The sequence below is a fragment of the Mustela nivalis genome (genome assembly GCF_964662115.1).
Source record: "Mustela nivalis genome assembly, chromosome: 1".
Classification (NCBI taxonomy): domain Eukaryota; kingdom Metazoa; phylum Chordata; class Mammalia; order Carnivora; family Mustelidae; genus Mustela; species Mustela nivalis.
Genome location: NC_139020.1, coordinates 183,885,998 through 183,906,791, shown reverse-complemented (window position 1 = coordinate 183,906,791; position 20,794 = coordinate 183,885,998). Strand labels below are relative to the sequence as shown.

Sequence of the window (20,794 nt, the reverse complement as noted above, 5' to 3'; positions counted from 1 at the left end):
AGAATCAAAGGAGGTCCATTAAGCGTCTAATGGATTTGACACATTTATATTCATATTTTTTTGGTTTGCCAAGGAGAACCAAACAACATTTATATTCATATTTTTTTGGTTTGCCAAGGAGAACCAAACAACAGCTTAGCCTGTGATATCCCTGATCTTTTCTTCACTAAATGTTCAATTTATGATCTATGGATCACAGCATGGTAAAGCCATAGAGAGGGGAGATCAGAGACCAAGAATTTTCCCTATTCATAATCTCATCTGTTTCAGGTTCTATAAAAAAGGCAACTCAAGTAAAAATGACACATCCAGTATCTTCTGCTGCCTTTCAAAAAATTAATTTTTATAAATCAGATGTATGGCATAGTTGTGGCATACCATACAATTTACCACTTCCAAGGCAGTCCCTAAAGTTCCATTTGTCAATCAGTGAGTTCACTCAAGCCCAGGGTAAGAGACATGAGCATCCCAGTATTTCCTTCCAGAAATACATGACATATGACAATTTGTTGGTGATTCCTCAATAATTAAGGTGTTATATAACAAGTTGAAGAGCCATTTCAAAGGGTTCAACAGGGAAAAATGATTCCCTTTCTATAAAATGGTTATGATGGCAACCATACCTCTCTTAACAGGATCGAAGTGATAAACACAGCAAGGCATGTAAATTTGCTTTACTTACTATAAAGTAGCTTATATATGTAAGGGATCATTATTTTTATTATTACAAATGGACTTATTTTACATTTGATGGTACAAACTTGAAAGCACTTAGTATCAGATAGCTACTGACATATGTTAAAATCTAAATTCAATTCAATTTTTAGCTTTTTCTCTTAGCAAGCTTACAAACTTAGAAAAGTGGCATATGTATTCTGGCTTTAAAAGGGTGATCTAGACCCAGCTTTCTCACCTTCAGCATTGTCACTGTGGACATTTTGGTGTAGATAATACCTCGCTGTGAGAGCTATCTAGGGCATTGTGGGATGTTTTGCAACATCTCTGGCCTCTGCCTCCATCTCTGAGCCATGACAATGAAGAAATGTCCAGACGTTGTAAATGCCTCTTGGGTGACCAAACTGCCCCAGATTGAAAACCACCCCTGTAGACGATGGGGTTGGAAAGACTGGTATAAGAGCATGGATGAAGGAAAGTTCTATACAATGTTAGCTTTTTCTCACTGTTGTTTTTGCTTCATGGAGCGAACACTATTTAACCCTTTTCTTTCACCAATTTGAGAAGCTAAAATGAACAGTGCCTGTAGCGTGGCACTGAATTATGTGGCTAACTGTTGCAACTTCTAGGGGATTAGCCATACTAGGCTAAATTAGCATTTGGATTATGTCAACATGGAGACCCATAAATGAGCAATGTAAAAGCAAATGAGATGGGATTTTGTTTCCTCTGTCCCAAATGTTTTATATTTCTGATGTAAAAAAAAAAAAAAAGACAAATGGCCAACAATGCCCACACACAACTCAGCTGCACACACGTGCACGCGCATGCACGCACACACATACACACACACACACACACATAGGATCTCTAATAAAGGCCCCCAAGATCCTGTGCTCTTGTTTTCTACGTGAAACAGGAAAATCTCAAAGCAAATCAATCTGCTAAATAGAAACTCCTTTTTTTCTTTTTTTTTTTTCCTGAACAAAAATTTCACCAAGTTCTCAGCCTCTGAGGAGAATTTTATCAAAGTTATTTGTGGTTGCTACCTGTTAAATAAGATACCAAAATCCTTGGAGCTTATCAGTTTCAAAGAAATCAGAAATATAAAATATGTGTCATATGTGACACTTCAGTTACACCTTTCCCTGTAAGGCCACCAAGGACTCCATAGTTTAATTAAGTCTTCAAATTTAGAGAGGGCAACAAAGACGTAGATAAAGTGATTCACCCAAGGTCATATAGATGGAAAATGACAGACTAAGAAGTGAACACCAGAGGGATTTTCAAGTTTCTTTTCCTGAGTTATTTTTCATCACTCTCTCCTAACTTCTGTCTTCTTTTTATTTATTTTTTTATTCTGCCTCCCTTATCTTATTACTGATGATTCTGTCAACACAGTGCTTGGCTCATAATAGACACTCAAGAAATATCTATCACTCAATGAAAGAAAGACTCAAACCACAGATACCAAGAGAAATAGATTATGGCAACTTTCCATCGAAGAGATTATTTGACTTAGAGGAATATGGGACTGTGACTTTTTAAAAGTAAAAGTAAATTCATGGTCCCAGATCTCAATGGATGTTCAGTAGTTCCTAGCAATCCTACTGTCTAGGACATCCAATTCCCTTTATCCAAAACAATGAGTTCATGAATAACCTGAGAACTCCATAGATATCTTTTTGGTGAACAATGAAATACTAAAAAACAAATTTACAGGTAACACCTTGGCTCAGCACAGCTTGAAAAATATCTGCTTTTGATGAATCCTATCTACAAGCAGTGGAACATGTGGAGGCCAGTCCAAAATGTCAACTAGAGCTTTAAAATTCACAGCTCTTGAGTCTCCACACACTGCCATCTGAAAACAGATGTCAACCGTCCTTTCTTTTAAGGTATTTCATGAGCATACACATAGAAAAATAATTAATAATAATTATAAATAAAAATTATAAATAAATTATAAATAAATAAAAATAATAATAATTCTCTGCCTTCTCCATTCAATCTCATGTCAAGGAAATGGAAAAGAGACCAAGGCCAAGGGCATCTTCTAACAGCCTTGCTCAAGGAGCTCCCTATATGGGAACCACATAAGTCACCCATCGTATGCACAAACTCGCAGGAACCCAGAAGTTCCGTTGCTTCGCACATTGCTATGGTCACGAGTAGGGGTGCTTTTATTACTTGCAGTCTCTGACAATTGACAGTCTCAAGCTTCAATAATAGCCTTGTGGTTTCCCTAATTCTTATTTCCCCTGAGAATGCTTAATGGAATTCATGCAACACAATCAAACTTACATAAACATTTCACATGCATGTCAGCTTTGATGGAGGTCCAGCCAACGACAAGAGAACAGATAAATAGATACATCTCACTCTTGTTCCTCTTCCCCGCTGCATTTGAACGATTATAAATGTGTACTATCGAAATTCCCTGCTTCCACTGTACTCCTCTGCCGGCTTATCTCCCCCTCACCCCCATAGGGTGTGAACATCGCAGCTGCACTGATAATTCTAAAATGTAAATCGCACCATGTCACCTCCCTGTTTAAAGCTCTCCAGAGCAATTTCGTTGCCTGAGATCAAATGGCCCCTGCTCCAGCCAGCCTCCCACTGGCCCGGTATGCTCTTGCCACAGCCTCCAATCAGCCCATAGTTATCCCAATCGCAGAGTCTTCATTCGAAACCTTGCCTGGCCTCATTCTGCTTGTGTCTCCATCAGACTGTGCTTCTTCAGACACATCTGCCCTGTGGCTTTATCTACATAGGTCTCCCCCTTCATTCTTTATCAGAGTACCCCAATAATCCTCTTCATAGCAACTGTCTCAGTGTATGAATACTTGTTTATGAGTACTTGTGCCTATTTCCTTATCTCTTCCCTCAAAGACTATAAGAGACTGTGTTGATTTCATTCCCTCCTGTAGAGCAAGCCTATAACTGTACTGGACACGAAGCAAGCATAGTAGACATTGCTTAAATGAACAAACATATATCATTACACAAACAGAAGACGGCCTTGAAGAAACACATTTGCCTGTGAAAAAATAAAATTTCAGCCTTCTGTCCAATGATTACATGTACCCAGTTAGCGTTCTTTGTGCTCTGTGTGCTTGTCCTTTTACCAAGTTTGGGATTCACAAGAACTCAGGGTTTTCCAATGTGGCACGGTCCAAGGAAATGCCAAGTGAGTCTGCTGCTTGTGTTTTGTTCCCAGATTTTTGACCCCTGTATATTTTAAGAGAAATCTAACCTTGATTCATTTATAGATGGTAAAAACGATTTCATCAAATTGTCCTCAATTTTTTTTTTAATCAAAACCTTCTTTTGCTGACACAGGAAGTCATATTTTGTCAAGACTAGATGAACTTGAACCCAGAGAGGTTTGAATTCTACTGCAACCTCAAAAACCACAAATATGGAAGAAATTTGAGAAGTCAAATATGTCCTTGCGCCTCTTTGATAGCGACTAACATTTTGTTCATCTTGGGAAGATTTACGTGTTGCCAACTCTGGCTCTACCGTAGTTTCTCGGTACCGACACGAGATACAATGTGGGAACTCTGACTTCAGAAGACAGTTTTCACAGCAACCCCTTTTAGCTTTTGAGTTTCAAATGTAACCTTTGAAAACAGCTGGTCCAAATTCCATCTTGTCCCAGACCCACACAGACCTCCTCTGCATTATATTCAGTGTGAGGACAAAGGAAGTTCAGGGAGGAGCACTGAGCAAGATGTGATTTGGCCAAGTGATTACAGCTGCTTTTGCAAGCAGCCACCCAGAATGCAGATTTCACTGTTTTTGTTGTTTTAGAACCTTTGACTTACGGAACTGTATACTTTTATATTCCCTCCATGCCCCCAAAGCTGAGGCAGAGTGCTTAACGGTCCTGTGTGTTGTCCTACTCATTAAAATAAACCCTTGACAGTCACAAAGCATACCTCCTCATGACCCGGTTAATCCCCCCATGCACAAACACTACCACAGCTCTGAATTTCCATCAGTGAGGTAGAGGAAAACATAATGAAATAATGTAGGACTCCTCCGACTTTGAATGAGAGCTGTATATCCACAGAGTATAAGAGAAAAGAGTTCCAGCCCTGAGTCAGCAGCCTGTCTCCGGTTGACACTTCGGCTCTTTCACCTGTACATTCTGTTACCTTCACCTCAGTTTTCTGAAAAGCAGGGCAAAATAAGAGAAACTTCTACATTTGAGGCTTACTGTGAGACTCAAGTAAGTTAATACAGGTAAAATGCTTAGCACAGGGCCTGGCATACATTATAAATTCACCAAATAGAAGCCAGTATCATATATATATATATATATATATATATATATATATATATATATATATGAATGATACATACATATATATATATATATATTTTTTTTTTCTTTTTTCTTTTTTCTTTCTGAATGAGAAATGGGTAAGAGCAAAACTGGCTGAGGTAGGGGTGCCTGAGTGGCTCAGCTGTTAAGTGTCTGCCTTTGGCTCCGGTCATGATCCCAGGGTCCCTGGATTGAGGCTGTATCAGGCTCCCTGCTCAGCAGGGGGTCTGTTTCTCCTCCCATTTTCCTGGCCTATGTTCCCTCTCTTGCTGGCTATGTCAAGTAAGTAAATAAAATTAAAAAACAAACAAAAAACTGAGGTAGAATCTGGCACTTGATTGGGCTCATTGAAGAGCTAATACGCACACATGGGTATGCGTCTGCCTTGGCATACACAGCTACAACTCCTACAGCAAAATGGTGAGTGACTTCATGGCATGAATCTTAGGGACTGCTCTGAAAGAGACTAAACTGCAAGGGTCACATGTCTAGTATTTTTTAAATTTTATGTCCTGGAACTTGAGATATGAAATTAAAATTCAACTACATATGAAAATATTTAGGGGTCAAACTCAAGAGTTTCCCTTAAAATTCTATGTTTGAAAGACAGGAGAGAAAGGTGTTCTAATGCACTACTGATGAAAAAAAAATTGGCACAACCACTTGGAAAAATGGTGCAAAAACATTTGTTGAGTATTAAAGCTTACACATCTCAAGACCTAGTAATTCCAATTCTATGTGTTTAACACTAGAGAAACATACCCAAGAAGACAAGCACAAAATATTTAGAATGGTTGGAGTTTGCAATAGTGAGAGAAACTAGAAACAACCAAAAGGTCTTTTCTCTTTTAACTAAGAGCTTAATTCCTCTAAGAAATTACCCAAAATAGTTCAACAGCTTAGAAATTTGATGTGGGGTTTGCAGGCAGCCTCTATGGTAATTCTGTTACTCAGCCTTGTTTCATATGTGGCTCTACCATTCCCAGAGACCTTGGAATCTTCTGCTAAATCTTTTACATTCAGCTAACACACAAGGGATGACAAAAGGTAACAAAGATTTCATAAGATTTTAACATATTGGGCCTGTAAGTGTCATAGATCACTTCTTTGCACAGAATGCAGTAACCTAAGCCATATCCACTCACGACGTGGTCTGGATACAGGTTCAGGAAGAACAGGAAAACAGGCCTTTAATGAACAACTACTCAGTTTCTGACACAAATGGTAGAAGAATAATAAAAGAATAAAGCAGATCTATGTTTACTAGCAAATGAGCCTTCTAAGACATACCTCTGGGTAAAAAAGTAAGCAAAAGACATGTCACAGGATGGGCTTCCTGGAAGCAGAATGTAAGATGGAGTTTACTATTCAGGAAAATAATTAAGAAACATTCATGCTATCAATATTTGAGCAAGTAAGAGTGGCCAGGGGAAAAAAGTTGAGCTATAATGCAGGCCCAACAGCAGCTTCAGTCACTCCAGAGAGCTCTGAATCTAGAAAGTTCATTCTGAGTTGTCCTGAGTTGGGCCAACATTCACAGTCTTGCATTGAACTTGCATAAGAACTGGCACAGTGGTATTAAATGGAACCGGATTAGCTATTAAATGTGGGCTAAGTCCGGAAGGGGTGAGGCTGAGGTGCTTCTGGGCAACTGAGGCAGTCCCTGAATGGCTTGACAGCTGAAGCCTGTTTGCTGACAACATTCCACACGGGGGCAATGAGTCCTTCACTGAAGAGGGATTTAGACAATGCACCACAGCGTCTATCACAAAGCTAAACCCTCTAGTCTCTCAGTATTGTCGAACAAAACAAGAGAAAATGCGTACTTTCTCTGACTAAATTTCTGCATAAACACATAGAACAAATCTGGATGGGTAAGAAGCTGAACTCTTTTTATAATAATAAATAAGCATCAGGATTGTTAGGCTTCTTTTGAGAAAAGGGGGAGGATCTGAGATTGAGGGTAAAGGTCAAAGAAAATTTCCTATCTTCCTATCTTCAACATTTTTTTTAAAAGATTTTATTTATTATTTGACAGATCACAAGTAGGCAGAGAGGCAGGCAGAGAGAGAGGGGGGAAGCAGGCTCCCTGCTGAGGAGAGAGCCCAATGCGGGACTCGATCCCGGGACCCTGAGATCATGATCTGAGCTGAAGGCAGAGGCTTAACCCACTGAGCCACCCAGGCGCCCCCCCCCCCAATTTTCAACATTTATAAACAAAGAAAATGAATTGATATCTTAGTTATGTAATAGGGATTTAATAAAACTATATGAGATGAACTTATTGTACAGATATAGTAATCAAAACAATGTTCTACAGGAGTAGGGCTTTCCCTTTCTAAAGTATCAGATTAAAATAGCTCTTATTTATTCAAGGATTGATTGACTTTCCTTCTCTCTTCTTCCTCCCACCGGCTTATGGCCATTTCATTGCTCACTAATATCTCCATCAAAGAGTGACTTGGTTTGGGGGCCCTGGGTGTGGGGAGAAGAGGAAGGAAACTAGAATCAGCAATTTCCATTACTTGCTAGCAACTCTGGTGAGTAGGTTTAGTGGGGGAAATGCTGAAAATCAGTTATTTGGATTATCTGAGCCTGTCAACCATCCATGTCACACCCTCTTCCCATTAGCACAGACTCATGAGAATTGGCCATAATTGCATTTGCAGTGATGGCAACTGAAACAAGATTGTTTTCAATGATTATGTGATTCTGATTAAACTATTTTTTCTCTTTCAAACAGCATATCCTAACAAAGCACTTTGAGGAAGGAGACATTTCCTATTATATTCTCATCTGTTACCTATCTACCAGTCTTTCGGGAGGAGATGGATAATCTAGATAGAACAAGACAATTTTCCTGGATTTGAAAGGGCATTTCATCTTCTGTTTTGGTCTGGTAATAGCATAGTTTATGTGGGATGCTAGGTGGCAGAAAGGCTTAATATAATCAATAAAAGGACGTGCAATAAATATTTTGAATAAATACTTTTTGAATTCAACATCATTAAATATTTTCATAAGACCAGTGTTATAACTCTATCTTTAAAATCTGTGTTATGACTGTTTGTACACTAGGTTTTAACCAAACAACTCAAGCCAATTCAAAAGTGAACAGTTTTCTCTTAGAATTACAATGCTGTGCTGGAAAAAGTTTGGGATAAAATTTCAAAGACTAGAGTTCCTATTCAGACCACTATTTATTTCACTTAGTGATTTTTTAAGGCAAACCCCCGAGACTTTGCCTCAATATGTTCAGCTATAAAACAAATATAGAAGGACAAATCCTAGGCTTAATGTTTTATATATATCTTTGTATTCATGATTTTAACCTGACACTATATTAATTAAGCTACTGAAAGGTTTCACTGGTATCAAACAGAACTGAATTTTGACCTACCTACACAGTGACTGTTTGATATTAGGCAAGTTAAGTGACCTCTCTAAGATTCTATGTCTACACATTCTTTTGTAAAATGAGGTTACATATCGTTCATTTATTGCTGGATTGCTGTGAAGGTCAAAAGTAAAAAGCATGTAAAGTGCATTGCAGAAAGCCTGTCCATAATAAAAGGGGGTTATCCTCAAGTCTCAGCCATCCCTCTAACAAGACCCAGTCTGCTTTTCTCTTTTTCCAAGGAAAAGCACACGTTGTAAAATAAGCATTCTTCAAAGACAACCTGAAGACGTCTGGGAATTCCAAAGGCTGAAAATTCCATGAGTTCATAAAAGCTTTCACTAATTCCACTGATCTAAAGACAAAAAGGAGAGAGTCAACCGTGTGCCGAAACTCATTTCTGATGATTTCTTCCATCCTACCCTTTCTGGCTCTCTGGGGGTGGCTGTGCCTGTAAAAAACATTGAAGTTGTCAGGAACAGAATCAGCTTTCAAGATTGGAATGTCAGAGTAGAGTCTTCTTTTCCTCAGACCAGAAAAGGCTTGGTGGGGTAAGAGTTTCCAGGTCTGAGAGGAGACAGAGCTGGGATATGGGAACTGATACAGATAAACAGCACAAACACCTTGACAGAGTGATATATCAAAAGAGACTAAAATAGGGCAGGAACAAGATCATGAGCAAGATGAGATAAGAAACCAAAGACCCATTCTAAAAGCTCTAATGTGTGTTGCAACCAGAGGCGGACCATATCCTACAAAGTTCCACATTACATACTTGCAATGGGTAATGGGCACTTACAAAAAGGAGAGAAGCATTTTCCCTTTTACGGCGAAAGTAAAAGTATGAGAAGTAGCTCCGTTCAGAAGTACAAAGTATCATCATGTGGCTCATATATTTCAGGTGAGTTAGACTGAGATGATTATGTAACTGGGTTGGTTTTTCACAGAACCAAACCTTATTTCTAAAGGTGCCAAGAGACAAGATGGGGACAGGTATTAGAAGTTTCAGGTGCTGTCTTTTGTTGTAAGTAGGCCATTAAATAATGTAAGTTGGACACTGAACCAAAGAAGGGCGTTCGTTCTCTTCCTCACTGGAATGTGAGCTCCAAGAAACCTTGTCTGTTCTGTTCATTGTTTTATTCCAAGCTCCTAGAACACGCTCAGCCCTCAATACTTATCTGCTGAATTAACTAACTAGCTGTGAGGTCTTAAGAAGAAACCAGTCCATCTGTGAAATGAGGGGGGTGGATTAGACATTCTCTAAGATCATCCTAGTTTAAAATTTTTATACTTGTATCAGAAACTACAAATGAAAAAATGGTCTTTATATTTTTTATCTCTATTACTATGTCCCTTCTTCAATGTCTGTGTGATCTATTCCAGCATTGCTAGGTGTAGAAAAATACCCCTGGTGAGATACAAAATTAAGATGCCTTCAGTATTCCAAAGATATACTTTGTTTACTTTTAAAGAGTTATTTGCTTATTTCCTTATGTATTAGAAAAATATAATTAGTTTTCCCACTCTATTTATGGTAATGTTGTAGAGTTCACCTTTCAAATAAAGTTACAGGCAAGGCAATTTAGAAAAAATATTTTAAGTAAATTATAATGCAAGTGGTTCACACCCAAACTCACAAAACGTGGGAGACAAGCAACTGCTGTTTGGGAAATAGTCATCTTGAGACATCAGTACTTAAGGCATATATCTCAAAACCTACTTTTGATTAGTCCTCTCAAAAGGAATGAATCATATCTAAAGTAACCTTTAGCACTACATCCCAGTTTATGGTAAAATAACTATCTTAATTGTACTTTTAAAAAATATACATGTCCTTCTCCTGGACTAACTGCTACTGAAGAAGCCATCTGCCATAAACAACTAAAAAACCAAAAACATATATAGATATATATATATACAACCATAGTTTTCAGACAGTGTACAATAGGTAACACAAGACTATGATTCCTGAGAGAAAGGAAACAAATGAGATAAGGACATAATAGTTTTTTTTTTTTTTTTTTTTTTTTTTGGTCTAGGGAAACCCAAGTAGAACATGGGGCCTCACTAACTAGAGAAGACAGAGTTTAAAGACTGAGTTACCTGAAGTGACTGGAATTTTGTGGGTAAAGTTCTAGAAAGGGAAGAGATATTTAGGAAAACAATTCAAAAAATATGCACAAAGTCACCTTTGAGCAGTTGGCTGATGATTAAGCCAGATAGAACAATACTCCACAAGGTAAAGAACAACAATTGGAGAAAGAACAATAACCTAACTTAATGGTTATCTCTAATTGGGTTGAACTGTCTTTGAGTTCCAGCCAGCCACAGAGGAGAGACATCATGGAATCCATTAAGCATTCAGTAGAGACTCTACAATGGCCATCCATCAGTAATGATACAAAAGTATCCCCATAATAAAGACTACTTTATACCTTCCCTAACACATCTTAAAAACAAGTCTCAAAAAGATTAAAGTAATCCATAAGAAATTTAAGTGATCAAAGAGCAATGCTCCTTAAAGGAACATCATAAAATCCAGACATTCAACGATACAACATTAAGAATGCACAGCAGCCAATCCAAAATTACCAGACATGAAAAGGATTTGAAAAAAATCATTTTTCCATAGGCAGGAGAAAAATGAGACAACAGAAACAGACCCAGAAGTGACAGAGAAGATGTAATTAGCATATACAGACTTTAAAATAGCTATTACAGTTTATTTAAAAAACATGAATACAATAAGAACAATGAAAACTATTTTTTTTAAAAATCAATGAAACTTCCAAAACAGGAAAATATAATCCTTAAAATAAAAAATTCACTAGTTGTAACAGCAGTTTGATCTGCAGAAGTAAAAGTCAGTGAACTTGAACAAAGAGAAGAAAGGATAGTGTTTCCCAAAACTGGTGCTGCAATAATCAGATGTCTGTATTGAAAAATATCAACTTTGAACCCTACTTCCTGCCACATACAAAAACAAACCAGAAACAGATCACAGAGCTGAATGTAAAATTTAAAAGTATAAAGCTTTATGACTGTGTAGGCAAAGATTTCTTAGGACACAAAAAGTACTAACCATTAAAAAAAATTTATAAACTGGATTTCCTCAAAAGTAAACATTTTGCTACTAATAAACACCATTTAAAAAAGAGGTCAAGTCAAAGACTAAAAGAAAATATTCATAGTACTTATCTTAGACACAAGGTTTTACCCAAAATAAAGAACTGCCATAACTCAATAATAAAAATACAACCTAATTTGTAAAAAAGGCAAAAGATTTGAACATATATCTCACAAATGAAAAAGACATGTAAGTGGCCAAGAAACACTGAAGGCTATTACAAATCATCGTCACCATAGAAATGTTATTTTAAACTACTCAATATCCACTAAAATGGTTGAAAAGGAAAAAGAGAAACACTAGTAAAACTTGGCAAGAATACAGATCTGAAAATGTCACTCACTGGTTGTGAGAGTGTAAATAGCATAAATATCTTGGAACACATTTCAGTAGTTTCTTATAAAGTTAAATATAAACTTAGCATATATCCCGTCAACTCATCTCCTATGTACGAAACTAAAAAAAAAAAGTAGTGTACACAGTCTGCTAGTATAGTTATATATATGAATGCGTATTGATATATATGATATGAATGAATCTCTAAAATATTTTGCTGAATGAAAGTAGCCAAATGCAAAAGAGTACATACCACATGACTCCATTTGTATAAATAGGTAAGTCTAGTCTATATTGATAGAAATGTAACAGCAGCTGAGGTTGGGTTGGGAAATTGGGCAGTGTCAGAAGGTAATATTTCAGTGTGCTAGAAATCTTTTGTTTCTTGGGGCACCTGGGTGGCTCAGTCGGTTGAACATCTGACTCTTGATTTCAGCTCAGGTTATGATCTCAGAGTTGTGAGAGGGAGCCCTGCTTCTGGCTCCAAGCTCAGTGTGGAGTCCGCTTAACATTCTCTCTCTCCCTCTCTCTCTGCCCCTCCCCCCGCTCACTTGTGCTAAATAAATAAATAAATAAATACTCTTTTAAAAAAATATTCTGTTTCTTGAGTTGGGTGTTAGTTCTACCTGTTTAGGCATGTATCAAAATTCACTGAACTAATTACTTAAAATGGGTACATTCATTTTGTAACATATAAATTATACTTCAATAAACTTGAGAGTGTTTATTTATACACGTATGGGGCAAAGTTATTTAGATTTCTGCCTATATTTCCTTTGTGTCATATATCTCTTTGCTAGTTTCTTTTGTTTCAGATTTATGCTCTTCGATGTCTCTCCTTTTCTGTTCTTAGTAAGTTCTAGCCACTACCCCCAGCATGTTGCAAGATCAACGTAAGTGATTGCTATTGTCATGCATACAAATGCTTTCAGCTGTGCAAAAAGGAAACTTCACAGACTATTCCCAATGAAGGTGACCTACTCATGAACGTTTTGAGGTAAACCCACTGAGGCCTGCAGATCTCTAATCTTCTAGCTCATGTTAATGCCATGATGCAGATCTTTACCAACTCCACTTTCTTCTTCTAAATACAACAGACTAAGGATGTTATCCCGAGTCTGTGCTCCAGAATGCCATGCATTGGTGAAACGAGGCAGGAAGAAGTTTAAAGACTCAACGTGCTTTTCATACTCTGAAAGCCTCTTTGGACCAAAGATAATACAAATTGTGGATGTTGTTGCCAAAAACATCAGATTTTTGGTTTCAGCTCATGATTCAGAAGCTGAAAGTGTCAAGTGGGTGACAGTATTCAGGAATAATTCCGTCTAATAGTCTTTGTAGAGTAATGTACACAGAGAACATCAGGAACACCGAACAGCCAGAAAACAAAAGTGCACTGTCAGCTAACAACAGTAAGAGAATCGTAACAGATGTAATGTATAGTGTTACTGTTGATGAAGTTAGTAACCTTTAGCAAGGAGATGCAGAATCAATAGCTGCTGAAGAGTTTACAGCTGTAGAAATTTAAGTGGGAACTGACCAGGAAGTCAGGTGTAAAGAGGTGCTGGCAGAATATTTAAACCAGATGAAAAGTATTTAAGGTTGATTATAAATAAGGGACCACAAAGGTGGTATTAGAATTATTTAAGTTCCTAGGAAAACTGAATGTTTACTAAAAATACAGCAAATTTAGAGAATTACACATTGATATATTTATGGAAGGGACTTTGGGTATTTAAACTGAAGGGACTTTGGGTATTTAAACTGTAGCTTTGAAATTGCAGAAGGGGAAAATATATTTTTAGAATTCGATGCATGCTCTTCTATTTATCTGTGTACTGTCTACTTCTACACTTAGATTTTATGGTGTTATTGTTGAGATGCTTATCATAGAGCTACTCAATTGGACCATGGTATATCGATGTTCAGAGTTAATCAACATTCTAGATAAGTGATAAGACCTCAGGGAAAAAACACATTAAAGTATGCTCTAACACAATGAGTTAACACCCTTAGGAATATATAGCTGGTAAACAAAACAGGGAGGCCATATTGCTCAGTGAATTCAGTGAGATCTAATGGGAATTTCAGAGTAAATTTATTTTTAAGATGTGTAGGCAGCTTCATAATTCAAAGTCCTTTTCCTATTCTAAAGGCAAATCACCCCACCACATCTTTTCATTTAACACTGATCAATTTGCTTAATGGATTAGGAAGGGAAAAGATGTACCCCAAGTAAAGTGATCCTTCCCACCTTTAAATTTTTCATTTATAACTCCTTTCACAGCCTCTTACAAATCTATATTACCTCTGCTGTCAAAGCTTAAGTGTATCTTTTGGCTTTGGGAATTGTGGTGGTATTCAGGAAGCTCACTTTCTATGGTAGCAAAACACTCTACTAACAAAGGGTTTATCAGAAATGGAAGAGAACATCAAGCCAACAAAGTGATCAGGTAACTCGGAATAACGTCAGTTCTTAGCACAGCAGAATGAGATACATCTATATCCTCAAACATTCCATATGCCTATTTCAAAAATGTTTATTTTAAAAGTGCTAGTAAATAAACTTTGACTTTTTACAACTTTTTGCTATTTATCCCCTTACTTACCCTCATAAGTATATTAGTTAATGTGAGACAGTGAATGGCATTCTGTGGATTTTAAATACTAGTGACTATCTCAATTAGACTCAAGGTCCAGACAATGGGTCCTACCTCTATGAATAATCAGTAACATTCCAAAGAAGGTTCTGTTACTTTTTATTGTCTAATTCAGAAACAACAAATAAAACGTTAGATTCAGACAAAATGAAATTAAGAATGACTTTTATGAAAGAGGATGACATTTTTAACAGTGACCTTTTTGACTTGGGAAGATTTGATCGAGGGTTTGAACACTCTGTTGTGCACACTGGCTCTTTCAACCAACTCTAGTGTTAGCTGCCTACATTAATCCCAGTAATGATGGCAAACACAACTACAATTTTTTCTCTGTTCAAGTCACTGTTCTGAGTTCTTTATATTTCAGTGACTCACTGAATTCTCTTAGTAATCCTATGGATTAGTTATCATCCTCTCCATTTTGCATTTGAAGAATTTGAAGCACAAAAAAATACTTAGCATGCCCAAGGTCACAGAGCTTGGGAAGAGATGACATGGGCTTGAGCTCTGCACGAAATGACATCCCTAAATGCACAAGGATCACAATAGGAGTGGGTCCATGAAAAACCACCTGTGGATGTCCTTCAGCTAAATATATCAGCCAGATCAAACGAAACAGCAAACAATCAATTGATGGCCAGGAAGGGTCAATATCTTTCTACATTCAATTGTAGAACTGAACAGATTTCACTTATAGTTGGTCTACATGAATTTGTGTTAAAGAAGAACAAATTCCAAAAGCAGGGAAGGGTACCTTTTGAAATATAAGAAAGAAATTTTAGGACCATTTTCTAGTGGTACCTCTTATTGCTGAAAAATGATCTTCATCAAAAAACAACTTTAAAAACTCAGGGGCGCCTGGGTGGCTCAGTTGGTTAAAACATCAGCCTTCACTCAGGTCATGATCCCAGGGCCCTAGGGTCAAGCCCTGTACTAGGCTCCTTGCTCAGCAGGGAACCTGCTTTTCCCTCTGCCTGCTGCTCCCCCTGCTTATGTTTGTGCACTCTCTCTCTCTCTCTTTCTGTCTCTCACAAATAAATAAATAAATAAAATCTTCCCCAAAAATCACCAGCAGTTTTAACTATGGACTATTGAATGGTGAACCGGTCAAAGATGATGGGTTTTTCAGTCTATTATTGTGGAGCAGAGCACAGCAAGTGTTTGCTAAGCAGACACTGAGAATAGCACTTTACCTTTGGCATATGGCATGACACGTTAGGAATTAGGTCCTTTTTGCAGATTTGGAGCATGAGGCTCAAAACGTGTTAGAAGTCACCCAGCTCTACTGGGCGGTAATCTTGAGATTCATCTTCTGCTCTGTTTACAAAAACTCTCATTCTTTCCACTATCCTGCACTTTGAATCTCATCTCACAAGCCCTAAAGACAAATAAGAACAGATATCATTGTCCAAGATGAGATTCAATTGTCAGCTTCTCTACTGAGATAGACAGTTTGGCTTTGGAAAAGAAAATTACCGGTTAGTGTGTCACCGGATTTCAACTTCTCTTTCAGCTTACACACAGGATGGTTTCCTTAAAATTTTAATGTTTGCAAACAAATCAAATCCAGTGATATCAGATTAGCTACATTTTCCAAACAAACAAGGTGTAGGACGGGTGGGAAAATAACCTGACCTTCTTCTTGAGGTTGGGAATGCTTAAAGGCATATGTGAAAAGCCTCCAGGGGAAAATATTCACTATTTTTTCCTAGTTCAGCTCAGTTTCTCTTGCCTAATCATTTTCTTATCGCCAAATATTACATATTTACACAGGTGCTTCTCTGATTTAATTGTTTGGAAGCAGTCATTGGAAGCAACACTCTGTGACTCAGCTTTGGTGATGCAGTCCAGCTGGGGTCTGACAGGTAAATAATTACCACTAATCAAAGCTTCAATGAATTCAGGTCCTTCAAAGTCAGATGCGGGGAAGGGGGTAGGGGTTATAAATGAACTGTTAGCAATATCAGGAGAAATAAGAGCTGAGCAGTCTAGTGTTAGCCGAACACAACAAAGAGAAGAGTTAACAAGAGTAAGACTTCCACGACCACATGTATTATAGCCCAGAGACCTCTGGCTGGGGCTCTGTCATTCCCCATCCAGGCATAATGAGCTTTGGGGATCTTACGAGCCTCCCTGTAAAACTGAGTCGAGGGATGAGCTAAGTCCTTTTCAATCCTTCCAGGGTATAATCTCATGATTTCACGATGCAGAATTCAGATTTCTTGACATGAAGGGTCAAGAAAGAAAACATTTCTTTTTCAGGCCCTTGTATCAGTAAATATTGTTTAAACTGAAAACTGAGAGTGAACACATTTGCTCCTTGACAATGAACCGTATGTTCTGAGGGCTTATTAAGTGAACAGATTTAGGTGGAAGGCTCTGCATCCTCAGGGGCCAGTGGAGATTTCCAGGGAGTTATTATGAAGGAGACCTGCTCCAAGCCCCAAGTCCCAAAGGATGTATTCACAGGCTTTGAGGACATTTGTTTAAAAGTATGTGCTTGGGTGAGTGCTGTGAAGTGTGTAAACCTGGTGATTCACAGACCTGTACCCCTGGGGATAAAAATATATGTTTATAAAAAATTAAAAAATTAATAAAAAAAAAAAAGTCAGCCGATACTGGCTGTGGAAAGCCTTGTCGCCATGTTTGCAGGTCATTTTTCAGGCTCCTGGTAATGAACAAAACAGGTCTGATAATTTTCAAGAATACATTCGGGAAATGTCTGGTGCAGGACGGCGGCTTTCAAGCAGTTGACACAGGAATCTAGTTCAATCAGTGTTGAGAGTTGTGCCTGAAGAAGCCTTCTGCGTTTTGGGACCAGCCTGGGTAGCTGTATCAGCCACAGCAAAGCCATACTTTGACCGGTTTTCATCAATTTCACTCGGGTGTTGGGGTTTGTTGTTATTGTTGTTGTTTTCTGCCCCTTTTCCTGCCTCTTGTAAAAGCATTTGGCTTCAAAGCACAAAAGAAGAATTTTTTAGTAGTAACTCAAGTACTCTCTTCTTGTCTTTCATAAAATGTGGGTTGGAGGGTTTACCCTATGATTTGACTCCTGGCTAGAAGTATGCAAGAGTCCAACACCAGGGGAAAATATTAAATGACCACTTGCAATTCTCTTTTCTTTAGTCTAAAATCGTGGTGCAGACATCTTTGCCCTGAGCAGAACACCCACCACAGCCATGTATGTTGGGGGTTTGAAAGAAAAACATACTGTCTCGTATGAATGAGCACCCCAAACATCACAACCCCAAAAGAAAAATAACAACATCTTAAGGAAATGTTTTTAACTGAGGTCTTCCAACAGGCAGTACTATGTGCTGACTCAGGGAAACTTAAGCAACATGCTGAAAACATTTACAGGCCTGGAAAATAACTGGTTTAATAATTCAAGATGCTTTTAAGTTACAAAAAGAATACTTAAAAACAAATAAACCTCCCTTTCCAAAAGTAATGTTGTAGGGTAAGCCACTCCTGAAATGAAAAAAACAGAGCTCGCAATCAGATGCAAATTCAGCCTTGGGAGAAATTCCTAAACAATGGACAAAGCGCCTCCACAGCCCATAACCCTAATTGCGAAAGGGATTATCTGTTTCATGACTTCCAAATAGTTAGATGAGAAATGAAATATTTAATCAATACCTCAGATGTATTTTCATCTGAGTGTCACAGATCTCAGTGCTACCAAAGAGATTTTCCAGGGCTCCATAATCCTGGATGATTTTAGGAAGTTTGTTTTGGTTTTGTTTTTATATTGCTACACAGCAGGTCCTAGTATATAGACCAAGGTTTTATAACCTCAGCAACTATTAACATTTTGGACTGAATAATTCTTTGCTGAGGGGACTATCTATGCATTGTGGTGTGTTTCAGATCATCCTTAGTCAGTACTGGGCAGATTCCAATAGTACCCCCACCCCTGTCCAGTCTCCAAGCATTGGTAAGTACCTCCTCAGAGAGCAAAGTTGCCACCAGTTAAGAACACATTTTGCCTATTTTTACTAATTCAATCCCAAATATACTGTGTTAGAGAGGTGCTATTATTATCTTCTCCTTTCTTTAACATTTATAAGTTATGAGAATGTAGCTTAGAGGGCATTAAGTGGTGTGTTCAATGTTATAGTCTAGCAAATGGTTAAAAAAAAAAAAGAAAAAAAAAGACTTCAACCAGATCTGCAAAACTTACAATTTATCTCACCACTGGGGATGTCGAGAATTGTAGCTGAACAGTACTGTATGTGCTTTCTCTATAGTCTAAGATTTCTAAAAATACGGAAATAAATAAATGGATACTTTCCTGAAAGAGTCGCTAAAATGTCACTATATGCTAATTGCCTCCCAATTCAAAGATGTTCATTGGAAGGTAGGGAGTGACCACATAGCTGGATATACCTGGATGTGGGTAACTGGGCCGTATGTAATTGTTGCCATTTGCTGGACACTTGCTGAGTTCCTTCAGTTCCTTGTATGGATAAGTCTAAAGCCTACAAGATTCACCACAAAGCGGACTGCCATAACACTACTGCTTAGCAACAGCTACATTGTGATAATTAAAAAGGATGGAATTCAGGGGCTGGGCCTACCTGGGGTTTTCTGCTCACTAACTCTGGGAATTGGGGGAAACTGATTAACTTTCTTTAGCTTCTGATCCTTTACCTGAAAACAAACAAAGGACTATCATAGCTTCTTGCAAGGTGGTTGTAAGGAGAAGTTAATACATGCAAAGCCCAGGACATAGAACTTGGTAGGTAACAGGCACTCAATAGAGGGATATGAACATATTTACTGAGGTTTACTGTATACCAAGCGCCATGCCATGTGTTTTACATATACTATTGAGTTTCATTCATGAGGTTCATCACCCACTGGTTATATTAGGAAGGCACCCCTTCTTGAGTCGATTTACTTATCTGTCTCATTCACTTGCAGAATAGCAAGCATCATGCCTGTTTTACTCACTGTTGTAACCCCAGTGCTTTCCATCTCAATCAATGTTTGTTAAGTTAATAAATTAATGAACCAGTGAAAGAAGAAAGGTCCCCCTAGGAACAATCTTGCACTATCTTCTATGAAGCACTCTGGATTCTTTCATGGTAGCATTTCTGGGACTCATCCGTGTCTCCTCATTCCTGCAGCCACCATCCTGCCTCTGACCCTCATTGCTTTGAGTCTGGACGACGAGAGCCACATCATAATCTTCATGTGGTTCATAGCGTCTTCTGATTCCCACCCCTGCTCCTCGCGGTCACCCTACCATTCTTAGTGTATAATTTCCTGAGCCCCTCTTTTGTATCAGGTACTATGTACTCTGTGTGCCACAACCCCAGAAAACATGCTGATGGTCCTGGGGAGCTTAAAATATGGTTACGGAGAAAAAAACATCAGAACAATTGCAATACGTTACCTGTCAATTTGAAAAGGGTACAGAATGCCAAGTAGCACCTGGAACTGTCATCCACACTCAGGAAGTCAGAGAAATGTGTCCAGGTGGGGTGGTGGTGGTGCGGGGGGGGGGGGGGGGTGCATACAACCTGACATCTGACATCTAAAAAGATGTGCAGGAAATGGAAAAAGAGTGCAGAAAGAACAGCAGAGGGAGAATATGACTCACCCAGTGAACTGAAATAGTTGAGAGTATCTGGACAGTGGAGAGCAAAGAGGGTGGGATCAGGAGGGATAAGAGATGGTGTGGAGAGGTGAAGACCATCACAGGTGTGTGCTCCTGAGCCACAGGAGCCCTACTCTCAAGACAACAGAGAATCACAATGGAATTCTCAGCGGGTTAACGGATATGCTTCTGTTTGAGGCTCTTAAGGGAGATGGCACTGCCAAGAGGAGTTAAGGAAGTGACCATTTCTTCCTTACATAATACAGCCTTATGATGAAAATCCATTTCCTGGCAGGAAAGGGTGAAGTCAAGAAAAAGATCTGGGCATCTAGAAAAGATCTGAAAATCCCTACAGGGTGGTCTTCTCTGAGCTCGGTCAACTAGTTGAGTACTTTCCGTGCCTCAGTTTGTTTATCTGTCAAATGACGGGGATGAACTGACTGCATGATCGCCCAGGCTGCTTCTAGCTTCTTCCTCCTCTGAATCCTGGTCTCTTACAGATGGACATTTTAAACCTAAAATTTGCTGAGAAGACCCATTTGAAGAGCTTGTTAAAAGTGTAGAAAAACACGTTTCATCCTCTGAAATGTAGGTATGGTAGGTATGAGGTGAACAATTAAAAAAAAAAAAAAGTGCCCCAAGTAAGGAGCCCTGTAACAGA

The 20,794-nt window shown here is 38.4% G+C and overlaps 1 protein-coding gene and 1 long non-coding RNA gene across 6 annotated transcripts in view; one reads left to right on the top strand and one right to left on the bottom strand.

The window, feature by feature from the left end:
* LOC309862833 (uncharacterized protein) overlaps nt 1-20,794 on the bottom strand; it is a 472,598-nt gene that overhangs the window by 237,614 nt on the left and 214,190 nt on the right. The window lies entirely within an intron of this gene.
* Nucleotides 1-20,794, top strand: part of LOC309862847 — a 385,689-nt gene that overhangs the window by 312,872 nt on the left and 52,023 nt on the right. For 2 of the 4 annotated variants that reach the window (XR_014310742.1, XR_014310743.1), the window contains one exon: nt 7,752-7,994. This is a non-coding gene — a long non-coding RNA (uncharacterized lncRNA). Of the gene's footprint in view, nt 1-4,017; nt 4,614-7,751; nt 7,995-16,301; nt 16,394-20,794 lie in introns of those variants that run through there. The other 2 variants (XR_014310741.1, XR_014310744.1) reach the window with 2 other exon arrangements.